Below are 20,496 nucleotides of genomic sequence, written 5' to 3'. Positions count from 1 at the left end.
TATGACAACACATTCGTCAGAGTGCCTTGAATTTCCAGAAAAGTCTCACCTGTGACTTGGTAAAACAGATGGGTCTTGGAGAAGCCTAGTGTGCAAGCATTTCCCTGGATTAGATTTAGAGTCTGAAGGGGTGGTCAGTAGGGGCGGGGTGCAGAGGCTTCACCCCCAGTCATCTTATGGAGCCTGAGAATCAAAGCCGCTGACTGAGATGGGTGTTGGCAGCAGGGACACCTCAACCAACCGGGGGAGCCACTGGGCTTCCTGTCTCTGTGACAGGTGGAAGCAGAGCACCACGAGGCTTCCCTTTTCCCTAAGAAGAGCTTTGCATTTGCCCTCTGATGCGCATGTCTGACGCAGCACGGACAGGCCAGGTGCGGAGTGTGGGCCTCCAGAGGAGAGGACGGGGCAAGGGTGGGCAGCGAAAGCACCGTTTCCTTATGGGAATCAGTCACAGCCTCACTTCTACAGCTGTGAAAAGGCCACATGGATTTCAGAGTTTTGAAGGGCTTCATCTTAAAAGGCTATCGAAGTGGGCGATTTGCCCCTTTGAAATACTCTCTTGCCTAACTGTTCATTCCCCCACATGCATCTGTCCCATATTCTTCTTCCTTAGACACGCTGCCTTAATTAGCCACAAAGTCTCTGAAATTCTAATTGAAACTGTAAAACCTAGTGAGTGAAAAATGCCATGTCTTTCTCCTATTTACACAAGTATTAAATTAACTACCTCTTGTTTTGTAGGATGCTCATATTTTTTCCCTATAGGATAATGAACCTTGAAAAGAAAGAGCTACAGCCCTGCCCTCACCCCACCTGAAGGGGCCAAGAAGCTTCTAATGACATGGGAAAGATAAAGGCATGAGACCAGCAGGAGAACCCCATCTCTCTGGGCCTCAACCCCCACAGCATTAGGCCCTGAGGACCCTCCCTTCCCGAGGAACCAGAAGGACGAGTTAACGCGCCACTCAGCAAACTCTCAGAGTAGAGCCGTAGTCTGCTATAAACAAACAGTCCTCGAGTGGCCTGTAAGATGCCGAGTGAGTGGCTTAATCACCCAGCAGGGTCTAGTACATGCTACATAAAACTCCTCGGAGACAGCAAGCCTGCAAATGGAAAGCATTATCATTTGTAACAGGACTAATAAGAACACAGGCTTGAAACAAACAGACACCACTGGATTACCTTTCCCATCGCTTCAGGGAGACCATCGAGTTCGATGGAGAGTTTTATTTCTTTGTTTTTAAACAAGACAGCATCTCCCACCACGTGACAGCAGGCTCCCTCTCTAGGGAAATTACTTCTTGTGCATCTGTCCTGCCAATGACGGGCTGCCTGAAGTACACGGGTCAAAACAAAACAGTCCAGTCTGGAAGAAGGTCCAGAGGCTTTTTACAATTCTGATTAAAAAGAAAAAAAAAAGACCAAAGATCTCCTGATCAAGCGTCAACACCTTAAAAAAGTCTCAAGGGGGTCAACATCCCAGGTTCCAGTGTTTCCTAAGCTATATTTCTTGAAGCACCTGGGGTGTTGGCTGAAAAAGTGGACTCCATGCCTCGGCACGAGGGGGCCTGGGATGTGCTTTCTAACAAGCTCCTTTGGTCCTTCTTACACAACCAAAGTTGGCAGCCCGCCACCCTATTTTATTAATGCACTGCTGATATCCAGCTAAAGTAGGAGAGCAATTCATACTTTTCTTTTACTACTAAGATGGCCTCAACTACATCTGCATGTGACTTGAAGATAAAACATAGTTCACCACATTCATCCAGCCAAATCCCTGGCCCCCAAATCTTTCAACAGACAGTTCATTATTTTAAAAAATTTAAAGGACACTGATTTTACATTTACTTCCTTTCTTTGCCTTTGGTGAAGTCCCCGTAGACCAGTCGTGATCTACGAAGGTCAACATCTGGAGACAGAACGGAGAGCTGTCACCGTGGCGGTGAGCGGGTCTGCTCTGCTCAACCAGAGCCTCCCGCAAGGTTCCCCTTACTCCTGCTCTATCTTCCTGATAATTATGCAAAACGCAACACACTCAACCATGAATCTTTCCACAACTGGCTCTGAGAAGGCACAGAGGCACCAGGAGTCCAAGTATACAGAACACGGAGGGGTGGGGTGTAGAGGTGGCAGGAGCCCAGATCACAACAGCCTCGGAGCCAGACTTCTGAGACTGTCCCCCGAGTCACAGAGCCTCACAGAGATACAACAATGGAGATGAAACAGAAGACGTTCGTCACGTAACTTTGAACTGATATCCCATTACCAGACCCCACCGCCGAGAGGAAGCTGTGTCTCCATATTTTGTAACTCCTATAATTATCCTCTGAAAAGCATGATTAGGTTGTATTATGTTTCTTTGTGTTAAAAAAACGTTCAGTTCTCACATGTAAACACTTAAGATTCCCGATGGTGTTTCTAATCCTAATATGCATTTTCTCACTTTTTCAATAGACCGGAAGGCTCAAATTATGGAATCAGCCCGGTCTTCTCTTGAGGTCTGAGAGACTGACTTGTACAGCGGCCAGGGAGGCCTCACCAGAGACTACCAGTGTGGTCTCCTAGCTTCCAGAGATGACTACTGGAAATCTCCAGGCATGTGTGTCAGGAGAAACAAGAGAGTTTTCAAACTAACATCTCCCGTCTGGACCTCCATGCCTTTGGTATTTGCCTGCCCAGTGGCAGCCAGGAACTAGGGGACGATTTGCCTGCAAAGTTCCTCTGCACGGACACCAAGAAAGCCAGAGTTCAGAAAAATATGACAGGTCTTGATGCAAGGGTGTGCTTTTCACTACGTGAAGCTCTTTCTCCTTCTCTCTCTGCCTCAATGCCCTTGCTGGTGCTTAACGCAAGAGTAAACAAGCTGCCATCCAAATCCTAGGAAGCGAGGGAAGGAAACAATATTCACCGTGTACCATCTAAGTGCTCAACTCGCTGGCAGGCACTTCACACAGTCGGACATGCAACAGCCTCTGTGCTGGTTATCTGGTTATTCCATTTGCCCTTCCCCCATCTATTCTCAGCCCGGTTCTGCGCCCAGACTGGCTGACACCTGTAGACTCCATCACCTGGGCTCCATCGCCTGCTGGCTTCCCATTGGTTCAGCTGACCAGAGGCCCAGCAGGAGACTGGAAAAGGAGGGGAGAGGTCAGGGTTATTTCTTTCCAGCTCCCTCTCTCCTCAGATGCCACATCTTTGGGCACCATTCCTACGGACTACAGCTCCTGCTGGACAGCTGCTCTTCAGTTCCAGATCCTACTGAGCCCCAAGAACTCTACTTTCTCTCCTTTCCCGCTCCGGCCCTAGAGGCAAGATTGTTTTCCCCACTGTTGTTCGTCCCTGGGGGCCTCATGGTGCCTGGCCAGCCCCTCTGCAACTGTTCCTTTCATTAGTCTTCATTCAAACCATCTGGGGTGAATTCTGTTTCCCGCCAGGAGTTCTGATACTGACTCTCACTCCAGACATAACTGCTTTTGCAAGTGAGATGAAATGCAAAGATATGGGTCAATAAGCACGTGGGGGCATTTCTTAGAGTTGGCTACCCTGGTACAAGAAGAGCTGATAAGGCTAGTTCATCATCAGTGTGGTCTTGAACCCAACTCCTAACCCAACTTGATGACAGAAATCCCAAGGCACAGGTTTAGGATCTCCAGACTCTGTCTATACCAGGTACACAGGGATTTTTTTTTTTATTTACCCTGTGCTTCCTGCTACCTGCTTACTAATACAGGAGAAAGAACTCTGACAGGCCCGAGGAACACTTCAAGCTCCTCTGAGGAATGCAACCTGCAAGGAGACCCAGGATAAGAGCTACCTGTCACTGACCTGTACACAGTTCACAACTGCCCTGCGAGGAAACGTTCTTTGTCTCCACCTGACGGATGAGGAAAGAGATACAAAGATGGAAAAGCAACTTGCCCCAAGTCCCACACCCAGGTGGGCCTGACCCCAAACGCTGTTCTTTCTCCTCCATTGCACTAGTTCTTAAAAGTGGGAAATAAGGTTGATGGTCTCCAAACTACTCCTGAATTGGGCCTAGTGGGATGGGGCTTCCTAGTTTTAGGCAAACCAAAAACACCAAAGAAAGAGAATTTTAATCTCAAGGACAAACCTAGCTCGGAAATCGGTTAGGAAAGCTCCCTCTAAGTGAAAAATCATGTGTTGTATGTCTGTATGACAGAACATGTAGAGTATAACCCCAACGTGGAGATACGTATGGATGCGCGTGTCTATAATGATTGTTTATGCACAAAAATTTTCAGCAATGGTTATCTCTAGAAAGGTGAGAGAGCTGTGCTCTTCTGTACACTGAATTTCCTACCACGAACATGAAACAATTTCTTATTTAAAGACTCAGAAAGGAGGGAAAGAGGGAAGTAGGCTGGTTTATCCAAACGTATAGACCAATGGTTCTCAACCTCAGCTGCACACCGGAATCACCTGTAATCACCACGGTCCCACCCCTGAAGTTCGAATTTAACTGGTCTGAGGTATAGCCTGGGCAGTGGGAGCCCCGAAGCTCCCCCAGGTGGTTCTCATGGGCAGCCAGGGTTGACAGCCACTCCCCTCAGGCCTAGTCCCTTAAGATAAAATTTAAAATGCAGACCAAGAGGAGGACCCTAGGCTTTTGTATGCCATGGATCCACTGGCAATCAGGTGAAGCCCCTGGACGTCTCCTCCAAATAATGTTTCTAAATGCATAAAATAAAAAACAAAGTACTTCCAACCAAATACATTATACTTAGATTTAGTTATCACAAGGTTTTTAACTTGGGATATAGTAATATGGGTGCTTCTTTGTTAATCCACCAAGTACCGAGATGTGAAAGTAACTCTGCACCTACCATCACTTGCCACCTTGAAGTAGTGATGAGTGTAAATAATATTTGGAGGGTCTGCAGCGAGTGTAATGTGAGAGGATTTATTGGTGACAAAGTCTGGATATTTGTAACACCTCTGTGGTTTGTTGCCTATGTTCACCACTGAAGATAATGCCAAACTGCAGTCAGAATTCATTGAACATAAAGATGGACTGTTCGCCCCATTCGAGCTCACAGACTCCCAGGAAAAGCAGGTGCTGTTACAACAGCATCCGAGGACTCCCTCATCCCAACATCGGCCCTACCACTAGGTGTGCCATCAGAGGGAAGGAAAAAAAGAATTTTAACCTTCTCACGTGCTGATTTGCAGTAGAGGCTGCTTCTTTCCTTTCTTCTTTTTTAGTCAGTCTTTAAGGCTCCTTCAAGACATGAAAAATGTACATTTCCTGAAAACTAGCTACACTGTATATTTTAATTACAGCAATATTTTTCAAGTACCACTTCATGTGAAAAGATCCCTGTTTCTTCCACTAAAAAGACTCAACTGTTTTAGCTGCCTCAAGACATCCATCACAAGTGCCAATATCTCGGGAGTTAGAAAGAGGTTTTTTTAAACTTTCTAAGTGTTTAATCAATAGGTTCCTTTTCATACAGTGCTACGCTGCCTGAATAGGAGCTGAAAGCTTTTTTTCTTTCATCTGAATTTAAAATAGTATTTACCATGTACTGAGTGGCTATTATACTTAAGGTACAGAGCTAGGCTCTCTCCCTCAATTGGTTCTAATGCTCACATCCACGCTGTACTATTATCCCATCTTATTAATATAGAAATAAAATGATTAGGAACTCCAAAACAGAGCCTGATGTTATAAAATGACTCTCGGGGGGGAAAAAAAAAGAGGAAAAGAAAGCCCCAAATATGTTAACATCTGGATTGAAATTCCAGTTATAAATTAAAAGGTAGTTATTTATAACTAAACAATACAGTATTTTCCTGGGGTGGGGAGGGATGGCCACACCCACTTACCCTAGCAACAGACTGAGCTAATTCACTCAAAGGCTTTTACTTTTCTTCAAAGCCGCAATTTTCTAAAGACGCCAGAAGAACTTTTTAAACTTCTTGCATTCTTCTTCCATTTGTGAAGTATTACAATACTTGGATTAAAATGCAGGAGAGAACAGCATGGTCAGACCCTTGGCTGTCGAAGAAGCAATGGCCAGTACCCAGCGGTGAGAGAAACCCCACACTTCCGGAAGCCTGGCCTACGCACTGTTGCAAACAGTCCCCTGGCCACCAACATCATCATTATCGTCACAGAGGAAGGTTCCCATTCCATAACTACAGGAGGGCTTTTGAAATGATCCTACTCAAACACTGTGCTTTGAAATGTTCTCAGAACTCTAAAATGCAGTAGGGTGAGGGGGTGGCATTATTTTGTTTTCTGCCCTATGAAGTCTGTTCCTCATGAAGGCATTTAATGGGGTAGGGGAGGCTCATAATTAATGAGTTGTTTCAGCATTAACCAAACACCATAAGAGAACTTACGATGCCCCAAACACTCCTTAAAACAGAATGAAGGCTGGGAAAAGGAACCCACAACAGAGAGAGCACAGGGGAACGGGGCGGGCTTGCAACACGTGGAAAGCTTTAAACCAGCCCAAGGGGAAGTTATCAGCGATTCACCCTTTGTTCTTATCTGTCTCTTCCACCAGGGTGGAAAGGCACTAGAGGCCAGCACAAGACACAACTGGGGGTGCGGCAGGAGATGTCAAGAAGGACAAAGAACTGGCATTTATGGAGCCCTAGCAAGTTTAAGGGACTTTCATATGTGTCACACACTTCTTTAATTTTTCCCATAACCTTATCAGATAGATAAGCACCTCTTCAATTTTAAAATGAAACCAGAAGTCAGGTTAAGCAACTTGCCCAGAAGCTCACAACTCGTAAGAGCAGAGTCAGACTTGGAAGCCAAATCATCCTGGCTCAGAGCCACGCTCGTTTCTGCCCCTTACCCCTCAGATCTTGTGAGTCACTTTCAGCTCAAATTTCAAGGTTCAGGAAAATGGTATCCCAGGTTTCTAAAAACCCCTCCCTAGGTCATAATCTCTTGGGGGGAGGAGGAGAACATCAATGGATATCCAGGAAGTCAGAAGAGAAGGGGGGAGGGGGAAGTCCAATTCTAACAAAAAAACAGAGGCGGGGGTTGGGGGGAAGGGGGGAATGGATTCCAAAACTCAATGTGGGTGAGTATTCAAATTCTACAAGGAATGTTCAGCAAATGGTTTGTGATGACTTAAAAAAAGTGATCTTGGGACTGGCCCAGTGGACTAGTGGTTAAGTTCAAGAACTCCACTTTGGTGGCCCGGGATTCACAGGTTCAGATCCCAGGCACAGCTTCTCAAGCCATGCTGTGGTAGCATACCACATAAAATAGAGGAAGATTGGCACAGATGTTAGCTCAGCGACAATCTTCCTCAAGCAAAAAGAATACTGGCAAGAGATGTTAGCTCAGAGCCAATCTTCTTCACACACACACACAAAAAAAATGGTGATGTGCAGCAGTACATAAGGGGTTTGCAAAGAGCCAGTCACTCCAGGGAAACCTTATGCCCTTTCTGGAAGAAAGGCTTATCCTTAGTTGGTCAACCAGGAGATGGTAACAGAGTCACAGGAGACACAAGGCTTCTGTTTCAGCAAACCATGTGACCTGGTCTCCCACATGACATCACTCTCAATGATGTCATCCAAGGACCTGTCCAACCTCCCAAACCAGTAGTCTGCACAACTACTTTGGTCACACGTCCCATTAGTAAAAAGTGAGCATGTACCCCTAATACACGTTAATTTATTTTAAAATAATCAACATGTGAAGATTACTAAAGTCCTTAATTTTTAAGGGAAAAAATAATTAAGCTTTCATATGTTCTTCCCATACCCCATTATCCTAAGTACGAAATTTTAGAAATCACTGCCCTGGGCTTGCAACATAGTGACCACTTGGAGCCTAACGACCTTCACTTTCACTCCACCTGAGCCACATCCCCGACATCTTGTCCAGGTCAGCTGTCCCTGTCTCCACTCCCAACACTCATGGCCACCCTTCATGCCTGAGGGTCCTGTAATCACTTCTTTCCATTTTCTTGGGGTCCACAGTCTATCCCTCCCAGATTCGCTGACCTCCCAGAACCATTTATTGCCAATGCCCTCTTTCCCCCCAACTCCCTGTCTCTCCACTCTATTCACCCAGCAAAATCCCCAACATGTAACAACAAATTCACTCTCAGTCTCCCTTGTGTTCTGCACTCGGGCAGTTCAGCAGGGCCAGAAAAAGTAGATGAATAAATAGTAACCACACGAACACTGTTACCAGGTGACTTCACGCCCTCATCTTCTGCAGGTCTCTTAACATTAGAACTTGGGCTTTTTCTCATGCCCAGTCAGTCCATTTCCCTTTGTGCTCAGCCAGCGATTTCAAATCAGCACTCCCTTCCACACTCTACTTCCAGGAGGCTGCCTGATCTTCTACTTCACCCATCACTCAACCATTCTGTCATTCATTGCACCATTTACTGGGCACCCACTCTGCGCCACATGCTGTTCCAGTACTAGAGGGACAGGCTTGAATCTCACAGCACTTACACTGCAGTAAACAAAACAACGCCATGGGTTGGAAGACGATGAAAATAAAGCCCTTAGGTAACAGGAAGCAAGTGGGGGCCAGAAAATCCTGGTCATCGCGTGTGACCCACTTCTCTACCTGCCCTCTTCTCCCCCTTCCAATTTTTTTTCATTGAGGTAAAATTCATGTAACATTGAATTAACCTTAAAAGTGTACAATTCAGTGTCAGTCAGTACATTCATGATATTGTGCAATCATCACATCTGTCTAGTTATCACCCCAAAAAGAAACCCCCCATTAAGCAGTCCTCCGCATTCTCCCCCTCCTCCCAGCCCCAGGCAACCACTAACCTGCTTTCTGCCTCTGTGGATTTACCTATTCTGGACGTTTCCCGTCCACGGACTCATACAACCCCTGTCCAATTCTGACAACAGCTCTGCCCTTCCTGCTTTCTTCCCTCCAGCGGCGCCGTCCCCTCCTCAGTCTCCTCCTTCCCCTCAGCCTCCTCTCTCCTCTGTGCCTGGGACCCACCACCCAGTGCATTGCTGCTGAGACCTCAGGCCCCTCCCTGCCTGTATCTTCAAAATCTTCCTCTGAGCTGGCTCTTTCTCTCATCCTTCAAAACACCAAGCCTCCTTCCCTTCCCAGCCTCATTCATTTGGTGGGATATGCAAAGGCCTTCAGAGGTTTCCATATTGACAAACTCAATAAAAACTCAGGAGGCCTCATCTCATCGGGGCCCTCTGGTCATGCAACACATGTGACCTTGGGTAACTGGGACTTAACCTGTGGGTGCCTCGTTTTCCTCATTTGTAAAAAATAGCAATCAGAATAACACACAAACGGTTTTTATGAACAACGAATAAGTAAAAGTACCCAAAGTGCTCGTAAATGAGCCAGGCACACTGTAAGGGCTCAAAACATGTTATCATTATAGTGAAGATTACGAGTTCCATAAAACCCATGGCCACACTCTGCTCGAGCAGGACCAGGCTCTCTGGCCATCCTTCAGGGGCTTCTTTTTGGCTCAGCTCCCACGGACTGGCTCTTGCAGGGTAACACCCTTTTCAGGGAGATATCATCCACTCTCCTGGCTTTAACTGCCACCCGATGCAGGCAATGCCTAAACCACATTTACCGTGGTCTTTAGCCTCCCAGGCTCAGCCCTAAACATGGCAGCACCTGCACAGCCCACCAGCAGCCCCAGGACGCCTTGAACTCAGCATGCCCAAAGTTAAGTCACTCTCCCCTCCTACCCATCTAGTCACCTCTTCCTCCACCTCCACTTCAGGTTCCCATGATCTCTTGCTGGGATCTCTGCAGTCACCTCTCCCCTGCCCCAATCTCGTGTCCCTGTTCCTTCCATCCTTCACACTGTAGCCAGAATACCCCATCTGAAATCCAAGGCTGCTAATGTCACTCCCCTGCTTAAACCCTTTCAGGAGCTCTCTACCGTTCTCAGGAGCAAGCCCAAATGCCTTCCCAGGGAAGGCTCTTCCTGACCTGGCCCCATCCCCAACAGCCTGTGCCTTGCCTTCTGTCCTCTGGGAATTACTGAATGCTGAGGCAATGCGAGAGGTAGCCCACACGGCCCCTCTGCTTGGCACGCCTTTTCCACCTGATTCTCCCAAATTCTGCACATCTTTCAAGGCTCAAAGAAGGCTTCACTGTTGCCCCACATTTAAGTACCCTTCCTGCCTGACATGGACCAAAATTAGGTGTTTATGCATCTCTTTTCCTCTTTACATTATAAGCTCCCTGAAGACCTTGTTTATCTTCTCCATCCATCCATCCATCCATTTACCCATTCAACAAAAAATGCCCCGAGAGTCTACACTGGGCCAGGCACTAGGAACAGTTAACAAGGCAGACATGGTTGCTGCCCTCAGGCTGCTCACAGTCCAGCAGTGGAGACAAGAAGAAGACATGACAGCACTCCCCTCTAAGAGCTGCACGGTGTGGGCTCTTGAGCCAGGCTCCCTGGCTTCGAATCCTGGTTCCACCACTGTGAAACCTGGGACAGATTACTTCACTTCCCTGTGCCTCACTTTCATCTCTAACATTAGAACAGTTCTACCTACTTCACAGGGTTGCTGGGAGGATGAAAAGTACTAATAGATGTAACTCAATGGGAAGTATCCATAACACTGCCTGGCACACAATAAATGCTTTCTAAGAGTTAGCCATTCTTCTTATTGGCACAACGGGAGTGTTTATGGCAGGGCCCCACCCTAGACATAAGGTCAGCTGTTGCAGTCACCTTTGAGGCCCTATGCCTGACATATAAGTACTCAGTAAATGTTTATTTAGCCACATGGGTGAGCCCTACAAAGATGGTTCAGTGGCTCAGCATCAAAGCCTTGTAGAGCTGGAAGTCACGCTGGATAACATCTGACCCAACTCGCCCACTTGTGCGGAAGAGACAGAGGCTCACAAAGCTGGTTAGTGGCAGGGTAAGCACCAGCCCCCAGATCTCCTGACTTCTCAGCTGATGTTTCCCGCCCCATTTCAAGAAGACTCTTGTTACCCAAGACAGTACAGCTGCTCTGCATCTTCCACGGTCTCTTATTTCCACTGCAGACAGGCTGCTGCTGGCCACCCAGGCCCCCTCCTTCCCCTTCTCACGCCTCTGCTCCAAACCTGTGGTTCTCTTATTTCCAGAGAAAAGTCTGGCCTTTGAAAAGGCAACAAGATATCAATGTCTTCTCCAGGGAGCAGCTTGAAAAAAATCATAGGGGCGGGGCAATCCCTGAGCCCCCCAGTCCCTCTCTAGTCCCATTGGTCACTCCTGATGGGAGAAGACTTCCTCTTCATCACCGGAAAGTTTCATTTTGCCTACTCTGGGATCCAGTCTTTTTTGGGTGCTCCTAGGGTCAGAAGGCAGATCCCCCAGGAACTTGGGTGGAGAATAACTGCCAAGTAACAGCTCTCAATTGAAAGCCAGATCCCAAATTTCTAACCAAACACAGAACTCTCACCCATCTGCCCACTTGCTCTAGGTTTCCCACAGGGGCCTTTGAATAGCATGTCATTCTTTGGCAGTGCTGACGTGACGAATGCCAATCCAGCAGGACTTTTTTAGAGGCCATGGTATTTACAGAACTACTCTGTTAGGAAAATTTTGCTTTCACACCTTAACTGGCCTAGAAGGCAGCAAAAGAACATAACACAGTGAACAAATAAATCCTGGAGTGCTGTGTGATGTTCTTTATTACTTTTCATGGTTGGGCTGTAATATCTGTTATAAGTACCTTGGGCTTCATCTATCTTCGGGTCTGCACCTCTGCTGCGCCTGTTCACACGGGTGTGTCTGAGGCTCACAGAGGATCATCACAAACTGGAGTGTCCAATACTGGGAGTGCAAAATATTCAAGTGCTGAGATTTTATCTAAACATCTCATAGTAAGGATGCTATCACACAAATCTGCCTGGATAATAATAGTCGTGGACAGAGTGCTAAAAACAGGGGCAGTAAATTTCATCTACACACCTCACTATTGAAGAATTCGTTATACCACTGTATCATAACAGCCACGGGCTAGGAAGATGTCTGCCGTGGATATGAAATTTTAGGAGCCTCACTTTATCTTTCTTGTAAATGCTAAAGCAGACCCATTCTTTCAAACAAAAAAAAAGAAAAACCATTTTTTACCTAGAGAAAAACCATCTGCCTTCCAAAGAAAACTCTTTCTACCTTTTTACAGGAACAAAGATCTCCAATAGGCATTTCTCTTGCCCTTTAGAGGGAACTTTTATCTAGCCTTCGAGAATTTCCCTTTGTCTCTACACCCGTGCAGATCTCATCTTCAGAAGACTGTTCAGTACGCGTCTCACCAGTTCACCTGCAGATAAGGCACCTGATCTAATGTAGCTCATGGAGAGCAGACAGGCTGTGGAATCGGAGACCTGAATGAAACCCCCAATCTGCACCTGATGAGTAGGGGGACAATATGTCCCCACTTGCACCTGTTATCCCAGCATAATCACTGCTAGTACCCCCTTCACTCTCAAAAGTGTTCAGGTTTGGAGGATAAGCTATATGGGCACCTCATAATTACGTGAGTTACTGCACGCAAGACACTTAACTTCTCCATACCTTGGTTTTGCATTTGTTCAATGAAGACAAAGCAATCTGATTTACAGGGTTGTCATAGGCAAGAAATTAGACAGGGTGCTCAAGGCTTGGTTCCCACAAGTGCCCAGGATCCCTCAGAACACCAGCTACACGCTCAAGAGGTCTACTTTCGGGAAAAAGCGTTTCTCTGCATGTGAGATCCTTACCCTCTGAATGCCAGTTTGAAGACAGGACCTGCATTTTCCACTTCCATTGTGACAAGGTCTGTAAAATGGTAATGGGATCTATCTGTGTCCAGCAGCTGCACCATTAATGCTGTTGTCCATCTGACCAGGAGATGAATCACTGGTGCAGATTTAAACTCCTATACTCCAGATCTTCTGGACTTGCTTTACTCTCTCCACAGAGGTAGGATTAAGATTGAAATCCATCCCAAACAAAACCTTTATGAAAAATAGGCCAAATGAATGCGGCTCAGAATAGGACGGTGGGGTAAGAGATTCTTCAAAGTGAGTCAAATTACCATCCCTCAGCCAATGAATTTGGTGAATCTCCTGCTTTCTCAAGCCAAAAAAACTGGCCTTCCCAATCCAACAATAGGACAGTTTCTCCATAAAAGGATCTGAGATATAGCACCTTAAAACTTAGGCCGAATAGCACCCACAGTCTTGCATGGGAAACTATAATAGCAATCAGCAGCACAGGTAATGACAGAATTTTGCTGTTCCCTTTTACAAAAAAAAAAAAGTGAGAGAGATGCTGTCACTTCATTGATAAGCTTATTAAGTACATGTATGTTCTCTTTGACATGAGCAGTCACAATATGATATAATGCGGCTGCCCCTACTTCCTTAAAGGAATGGCTTTTACTCAATTAGAAATTTGATCAATAAGTAAACCCACAGAAAAATGAAGCTTAAAAATTTGAAACTATTCAATTCCAATCTCCAGCATAATATTTTTTGAAACGAAAGTTGAAAAAATATTACTCTCATTATTATTTAATATGGTCATCCAAGGTATTAACATTGAATGTATGAAGATCCCGCCCGTGCTCAACTTTTAAAGAATCAGAAAGGAATGTTCAGCACTTTCATGCTCTAAATATAGACTTAGAAGCTGTGAGAGGAGAAAGACAGACATGGCAGCACAACAATGACTTGGTGTCTGGAGGCCGGCAAGAACAGTAGGCTATTCTGTGGAAAAGTCATTTCCTATCAATAGAAGTTTCCAGAAACAGAAAAAGGCTGATGCTATTCCCAGAAATCCAGGTATAGCCACGGCACCACACCCTCTAGGCTGGAATTACTGGGTGGCAAGGTAGCAGCCAGGATGAAGTGCACACCAATGGAGCTGTCTACCTCCATCTCAAACCCTAATTTCTGGGAAACGCCCTCTCCCCCCACAAGTCATATGGTAACAGAAAACACCCCTGGCAGCCGTTTGTGCAATAGATTTCTTGGGCAATGGGGTACTTGCTTAGAGTTGCGTTGTGATTATGTAACTTTGAAGCATACGAAGAGGAAAATGAAAGTTGGTCTGTATAGACGGAATTTTCCTGCAGAACTTCTGTGGTTTTTCTCCACTTGAAAACCTGAAGCAGAATCGCACTTCAGATAATCAGGACATTTTAGCTTTAAACGCATCCTGTACCTAGTACTGATCAATACAGCTTTGCCGGAGGAATGTTCTGACAAACTTGCCTCCTCATGTATGATAAAAGAATGAGCCAGAGTCAATCAAGCTCAAGTCTTTGACCAGGTCTAAGAGGAAAATAAACCAATTGAAGGTAAGCCCACACTCCCTCCATATCCATATCTGGCAGTCTTGGGGAAATGCCAAGTCAGGAGGAGCTCAACTCCCAATGAACACAAGAGACAGGCAGCAGTGGAGGGTATTAGCATCCAAAACCCCCCACAATTCTCCCCCATCATTTCTGGACCCCTTGGCAGACTGGTGAGGCCAACAGACCCCTTCTCTGGATTTTTTCAATGCATATAATGAAATACATAAGATTACACAGGAAGTCAATTATATGGTTACCAAAATATTTTTAAAATTGTGATATAATAATACATAAGCTTGTTTGCTAATGCATTAAATAATACTATCTAGCAGGAGGTGTAATATTTGAATTTGAAATATCGCTTAATTTCAAGTCATAAAGAGTATTGCTACTTCAAGATATCTGTTAGCCATCTATAACTGTGGTATGAAAGTATCAGATTTCCATTGGTGACAAAGTCACAGACAATGCTAATATTACTGTGATTTGTGTGCAACGTTCAAAAGTTAAGGAATTGCTCAATGTTGGTGAGACATTAGTGAAAATCAAGGTGTAATATTTTCCCATGCAGCTCACAGATCCCCCCGAAGCCCTGCAAAGCAGTCTGCAGTAGTTCAGATGAAGCTCAAGTGATAATCTGACTTCATCCCCTCCCTACTCCTAGGGCTTTTCCAGAATGATGAGGAGACCCACAGCGGAGCCATGAAGCAGCAGAGGCTATGAACCACATATATGGGAGGATGGAGGGTCTGCACTATGGAGAGTCCACCACCTACTGAGAAGAGCAGTATGGGGCCAACATCTCTAGTCCCTTTTTCTCAATCAGCTGCACCCAATGCATGGGCCACAGGTTATTATCTTTTAAATAGTTGGTGTTAAAAGGGTTTAATTCAGCTGAATCATTAGGCTGGGGGGGAGAAAAAATTACTTTACAAATCGCTTCCCCTAGTGCTGTGTTCTAAACTCTATCAGCCCCAAAGCCTCCAGCTTATAGCAACTTCTAATACTCCTTTACTATCTGAAATCAAATTCTTAGATAACCTTCCTAAACTTAATTTCAAATACACATATTTATTGCCGTAAGAGCAATAGAAATGAGAAGAAAAGGAAAATAATCTATACAAAACTAACGTGTATTTCAATATCCAATTAGTTGGGCAAGACCAATCTAGAAGGCATAACGGGGTCATGAGATGCTTATATTTTAATGTAAAATCAAAAAATGGGTCAGCTACAAATGTGGAGTGACACAAGTGACGTGCTGATGCCATGGGTGGGGCGATTTTCCAAAATGGCAAACACCTCTTGGTAAATTTCCCAGCAAAACAAAGCACAATCTTTCTTTATGGACTGGGAAACTCAATCCTTACTCAAAACATGCAAAATATTCTTTGGTTACATGTAAGTTAGGTCTCTAGGCTTAGGTAATAAACATGTTTTGTCATCTATGATCGTCACAGTGGGACACAGGATATATTTTGGGGTGTAAGACTGTTCTACCCACTGCAGATGGTCAGCATCCCCAGTTCTCAGCCAATAAAAGCTAGTAGCACCCCTCAATCAGTGACAACCAAAGTTCCCCCCCGCCCCGGATTTCTAAAAGGCCCCCAAAAGGCTCCCCGGAGCTAGCCAAAATCCACATTGTAGCTCCCATGTTCTGCTCAGCTGTGGGCGAGTTCAAGCTGGGCCACTGAGGGGATACTCCCCAGGAAACTGGAGTTTTCTTTACAAAAGAAACATCAGTCTTGCTGGGTGGCTTACCCAGCAACAAGTGCCCTCACCCAGAGTTCTGCCCTTGCGACACGAAAAACAGAACAAGGCAGAGAGGAGAATTAAGCAGCCAGGCAGATGGAGGCAGAGAGAAAGTAAAGGGGGTTCCTGGGGTCACGCAGCTCCTGCCTCCTGCTCCAGTAGCCCTAATGTGAATTCTCCACTTTCGTTGAAGGGAGCTCCAGCAGGTTTCTGTTGCTGACACCCAGAAGAGTCCTTATGAATTACTGGAGTCCAAGCACCTGCAGAGATGGCCACCCACCTGAACTAAGGGGGCAGCTAACATCAAAAATGTTCAGGAGAACCTATTCTAACATCAAAGAACACATCTTATTTGGTGGACATTTCTCAGACTTGACTAAATTCTTCAAGCTGTAGTTAAAGCTCATTTATTTTGATTCTGTTCTCACTGTCAATAAATAAATAGGCCAGTGACCATTCTTCACCTGGCATTTCATATTTTAGAAAGACAGACCCAGATCATTCTGAATCCTTTTCTGCCCCAGCTCCTTCTCATCAAACTCACTGGCCACACCATATAAACCACAATGTTGTCCTTCCTTGACAGACTTGGCAAATTGAGGCATCACAGAAACTTAGCCTTTAAGGGACCAATTAGGTCCCAGTGGAATAAAATGTTTTTTCCAACGTCTTTCCAACCCCAAAGTCCACGACTTAATGTCTCTAAATTGTATTATGCTCAGAAATAATTCCACCCTAATTCAGAAATGTGGCAATAAGGACTAGTTGCCAGAAAGGTGTTCTAAAACAAGCCAAGATCACTGTTTCTCCACCTCGTCCAGAAATGGGCTCCATTATATCACAGAAAAGGCACTGCTGGAATCTAATGAATACGTAACTAGCACTTGAATGGAATTTGTGTCCATTTTAATTCCAGCTGGTTTCCATAAGAAAGCCTCATTTAAATTAGAAAAAGGGGTGGGGAGGACATAATACTACTTATGATGAAACATTTTAGAAATGTTTGAGAAGGTTCCTATATAAGCCAATCAAGTATAATGTTAAATAGCAAAAACAACGGTTGAATCGAAACAAAAAAGAGAGTTTGAGTGCGACACAGGAAAAGGGTCAATTTTCACATCTGCCAGATTTGTTTAGTGTAATTTCCAGAAGAGATGCAGGAGAGTTATGAGTCACCCGAATGGTGTCTTCTAAACTGAGGGTTGAACCTAACTAATAGGTTATGAAGTCAGTTCAGTGCAAGGGTAGGAAAACTTTTTCCTTAAGAGCCAGAGAGTAATTACTTGAGGTTCTCAGGCCAGATAACCTCTATCACAACTACTCAACTCTGGCACTGTAACATGAAAGCAGCCACAAGCAATACACGAACAAATGGGAGTAGCTGTGTTCTAATAAAACTTTATTTACAAAAATGGGCAGCAGCCCAGAGTGCTGACTCCTGACCAGCATGTTCTAAGTAAATGAAATAGAATAGTACAGAAAACATCAGAGGACACCAGAAGGAGAAGGGTGGGTACAGTTTCGTGAAACTTTCTTGCTGTTATATCTATGTATATTTGAGTTTTGAGTCAATATGTATTTCTTGTTGTAGGTGTGGGTCAAAAGCCACCATATTGGAAATAAAAAGTAGTTTGAGAAAGGAAAATAAGTCTGCTTCTGACTGAAACCAAAAAGAATTTACAGGATTTTTCATCTTAAAAAAGGGAAGGAAAAGGGTAGATATAATGCACAAGTTCTTGAGCCTAAAGGATAATCTTAAAAGAATATTAATTAGTCAAAAGTAGTCCAAAATGACCTTCAAAAAACACTAAAACTACCTCTTATGCTATTCAAATATCTGATATGAGCTGTGTATCAGTTCGCAATTGCTGTATAACAAACACCCCTAGAACTCAGTGCCTTAACACACCAATCATCAATTATTTCCACAACTCTATAGGTCAGCTGGGTGGTTCTGGTTATCTGGGACAGGCTTAACTGATCTTGGTAAGACATGCTCAGGAGACTTCAAGCGGCTGACAGGTCCGTTGGGGGCTGGCTGGTCTAGTTGTGTCAAGCCTCATGCCCATATGTTTCTCAGACCTCTCCATTAGGCTAGCCTGGGCATGTTCTCATGGTGGTGGCAGGGGTCTGAGAGAGGAAGCTCAGCTGTGCAAAATGCAATCACAAACATGCAGGCACTGTTTACATAGCATTTGCTAAGATCCCAGGGTCCAAAGCAAGTCTCATGGCCAATCCCAGTGGTGGGGGTAGGGAAGATGGGGGACTACAAAGTTACAAGGAGTGTGGATACAGGGAGGCCATTAATCGGGGCCATTAGTGCCATCAATCTTCCACAGGCAGTATTTACTCTTTATCATCACCTTGGCAGAAGCAGAGAGATCTGACATTATTTTAGATTTTCCATTTACCATGTCTCGTTTTGTTTTTCCATTATCACTTCTCAGGTAGAACAGCAGAGTGAAAAGAACACAGGCTTTGGAATCAATGAGACCCACTTTTGTACCCCGGCTCTGCCACTTCTGGCTATATGACACAAGACGAGTTTCCTTCGTACCTCAGTTTCCTCATATTATAGTAGCACTGCTGACAACTCATAAACCACAACACTGTAAACGTTTGCAGCTCAATGTCTGGCCATAGCAGAATTCAAACATTACTAACATACTCGTGTGTTTTGCAAACAGTTGATCAGAATATATTCAAAAAGAGGAGGAACAAGGAAATGGGCCAAATTTCCGGTGACAGCAAAGTTCCTTGACAGAAAGGAACAGTTTCTTTATACAAAGAGTAAAAAAAATCATTTCCTTTCAAAGAGTTTTGAGGACTAATGTAGGCAGAAAAATGGCCCCCAAAGATGTTCACATCCTAATCTTTGGAACCTGTGATGATGTTACCTTACAGGACAGACGCGATTAAGTTAAAAACCTTGAGATGAGGAGATTATCCTGGATTATCCGGGAGGGCCCAATCTAATCACACAGATCCTTAAAATCAGAGAACCTTGCGCAGCTGTGGTCAGAGAGCCGGCCTGATGACAAAGGGGCAGGACGCAGCTCAGTGTTGCCGGTTTTGAAGTTGGAGGAAAAGGGCATAAGCCTATGAATGTGGGTGGCTTCTAGAAGCTGGAAAAAGCAAAGATTTTCCCTTAGAGCTTCCGGAAGGAATGGACAACTTGATCTTAGCCAACAAGACTCCTGGTGAACCTCTGACCTACAGAATTATAAGAGAATATATCTGCATTGCTTTAAGCCACAAAGTCTGTGGGTTGTTAACAGCAGTAAAAGAAGGACGGCATAATTTTGTAATCTTTATGCTAAAGACTGACAATGAAGAAACAGAAAAGTCTCTCTTGAAGCCAGTGGACCGGAAGCAAGGAACTCTGGAACATGGAGAACATTAATGAGTCATGGCATCAAAAATGGAAAGCTTTTGGGGCTGGCCCCGTGGCTGAGTGGTTAAGTTCACGCGCTCCGCTGCAGGCGGCCCAGTGTTTCGTTGGTTCGAATCCTGGGCACGGAGATGGCACTGCTCATCAAACCACGCTGAGGCAGCGTCCCACATGCCACAACTAGAAGGACCCACAACGAAGAATATACAACTATGTATTGGAGGGCTTTGGGGAGAAAAAGGAAAAAATAAAATCTTTAAAAAAAAAAATGGAAAGCTTTTGGAAAGCTTTATCTAATTCTGTTATAGGGGCCATTAGAGAAAAGGCAATATGATAGAATAAGCAACTCATTATCGTGGAAAACACTGTACTGCAGTCTTTAGGAAAGTACAATAAAATCATTACCCAATACTATCCCCAATAAGTTCCCAAGTTATAGCTCCAACAAGCACGTACTGGGGGAAAAGCCATATTAACAAATCCTTCCACAGAAATTTTCTAGAGACTGCATTTAACTGACGGCTCCTCCAGATCTGCAGCTCCAACTCTGACCACCTCCACTTCTTTTCATAGATAATATGACAATAAGGTAATAAGCCCTAGCGGTGTGTGGACATGTGTACACACACCCACTCTCACACACACAGTCCCCATTTGTTGGACTTCATGGACCTAGAAATTATGCTGCCTGTGGGAGAGAAAAATGTCTACAAAAGGTCCACTGATTGATTTTTAAAACAGAACTCTCAGCAGGCATGACAACCAAATAGGACCTCAAAATTAGGAACACACCTAAGAATATGCTTAAGGACAGATTAAAGAAACTAGAGTAGATGAATGTGCTGAACTCAGCCAAGAAGGCCACTAGCAGAATCTCACAGAGGTAGGAGAAGATAAGAGATGCCTCATTTGACAGATGAACAACCAGAATCAGAGAGCACTGAACTGACCTGTGTGGGGACCTGGAATTGGCCAGCCCAACATATGTCTCTTTGGTATCAGGATTATTTGAGGCTGATTGCTTTTGATAAACTGGGACAGGGAAGGAGGCT

General features: G+C 44.8%; 1 protein-coding gene and 1 long non-coding RNA gene across 7 annotated transcripts in view; one reads left to right on the top strand and one right to left on the bottom strand.

Moving 5' to 3' along the window:
• Positions 1–20,496, bottom strand: part of MGAT5 (alpha-1,6-mannosylglycoprotein 6-beta-N-acetylglucosaminyltransferase) — a 330,917-nt gene that overhangs the window by 301,603 nt on the left and 8,818 nt on the right. The gene's annotated exons all lie outside the window — the stretch shown is intronic.
• LOC102150991 (uncharacterized) lies at positions 14,079–19,719 on the top strand. Of its 2 annotated transcripts, none has more exons than XR_288704.4 (3): positions 14,079–14,304; positions 14,966–15,151; positions 18,501–19,719. It is a non-coding gene; the product is annotated as an uncharacterized lncRNA (long non-coding RNA). The 2 variants fall into 2 exon arrangements; XR_002801505.2 differs by having other exon boundaries at positions 14,100–14,304; positions 14,873–15,151.

This window comes from Equus caballus, chromosome 18, assembly GCF_041296265.1.
Source record: "Equus caballus isolate H_3958 breed thoroughbred chromosome 18, TB-T2T, whole genome shotgun sequence".
NCBI lineage: Eukaryota > Metazoa > Chordata > Mammalia > Perissodactyla > Equidae > Equus > Equus caballus.
This window is presented reverse-complemented; position numbering and strand designations above follow the sequence as displayed.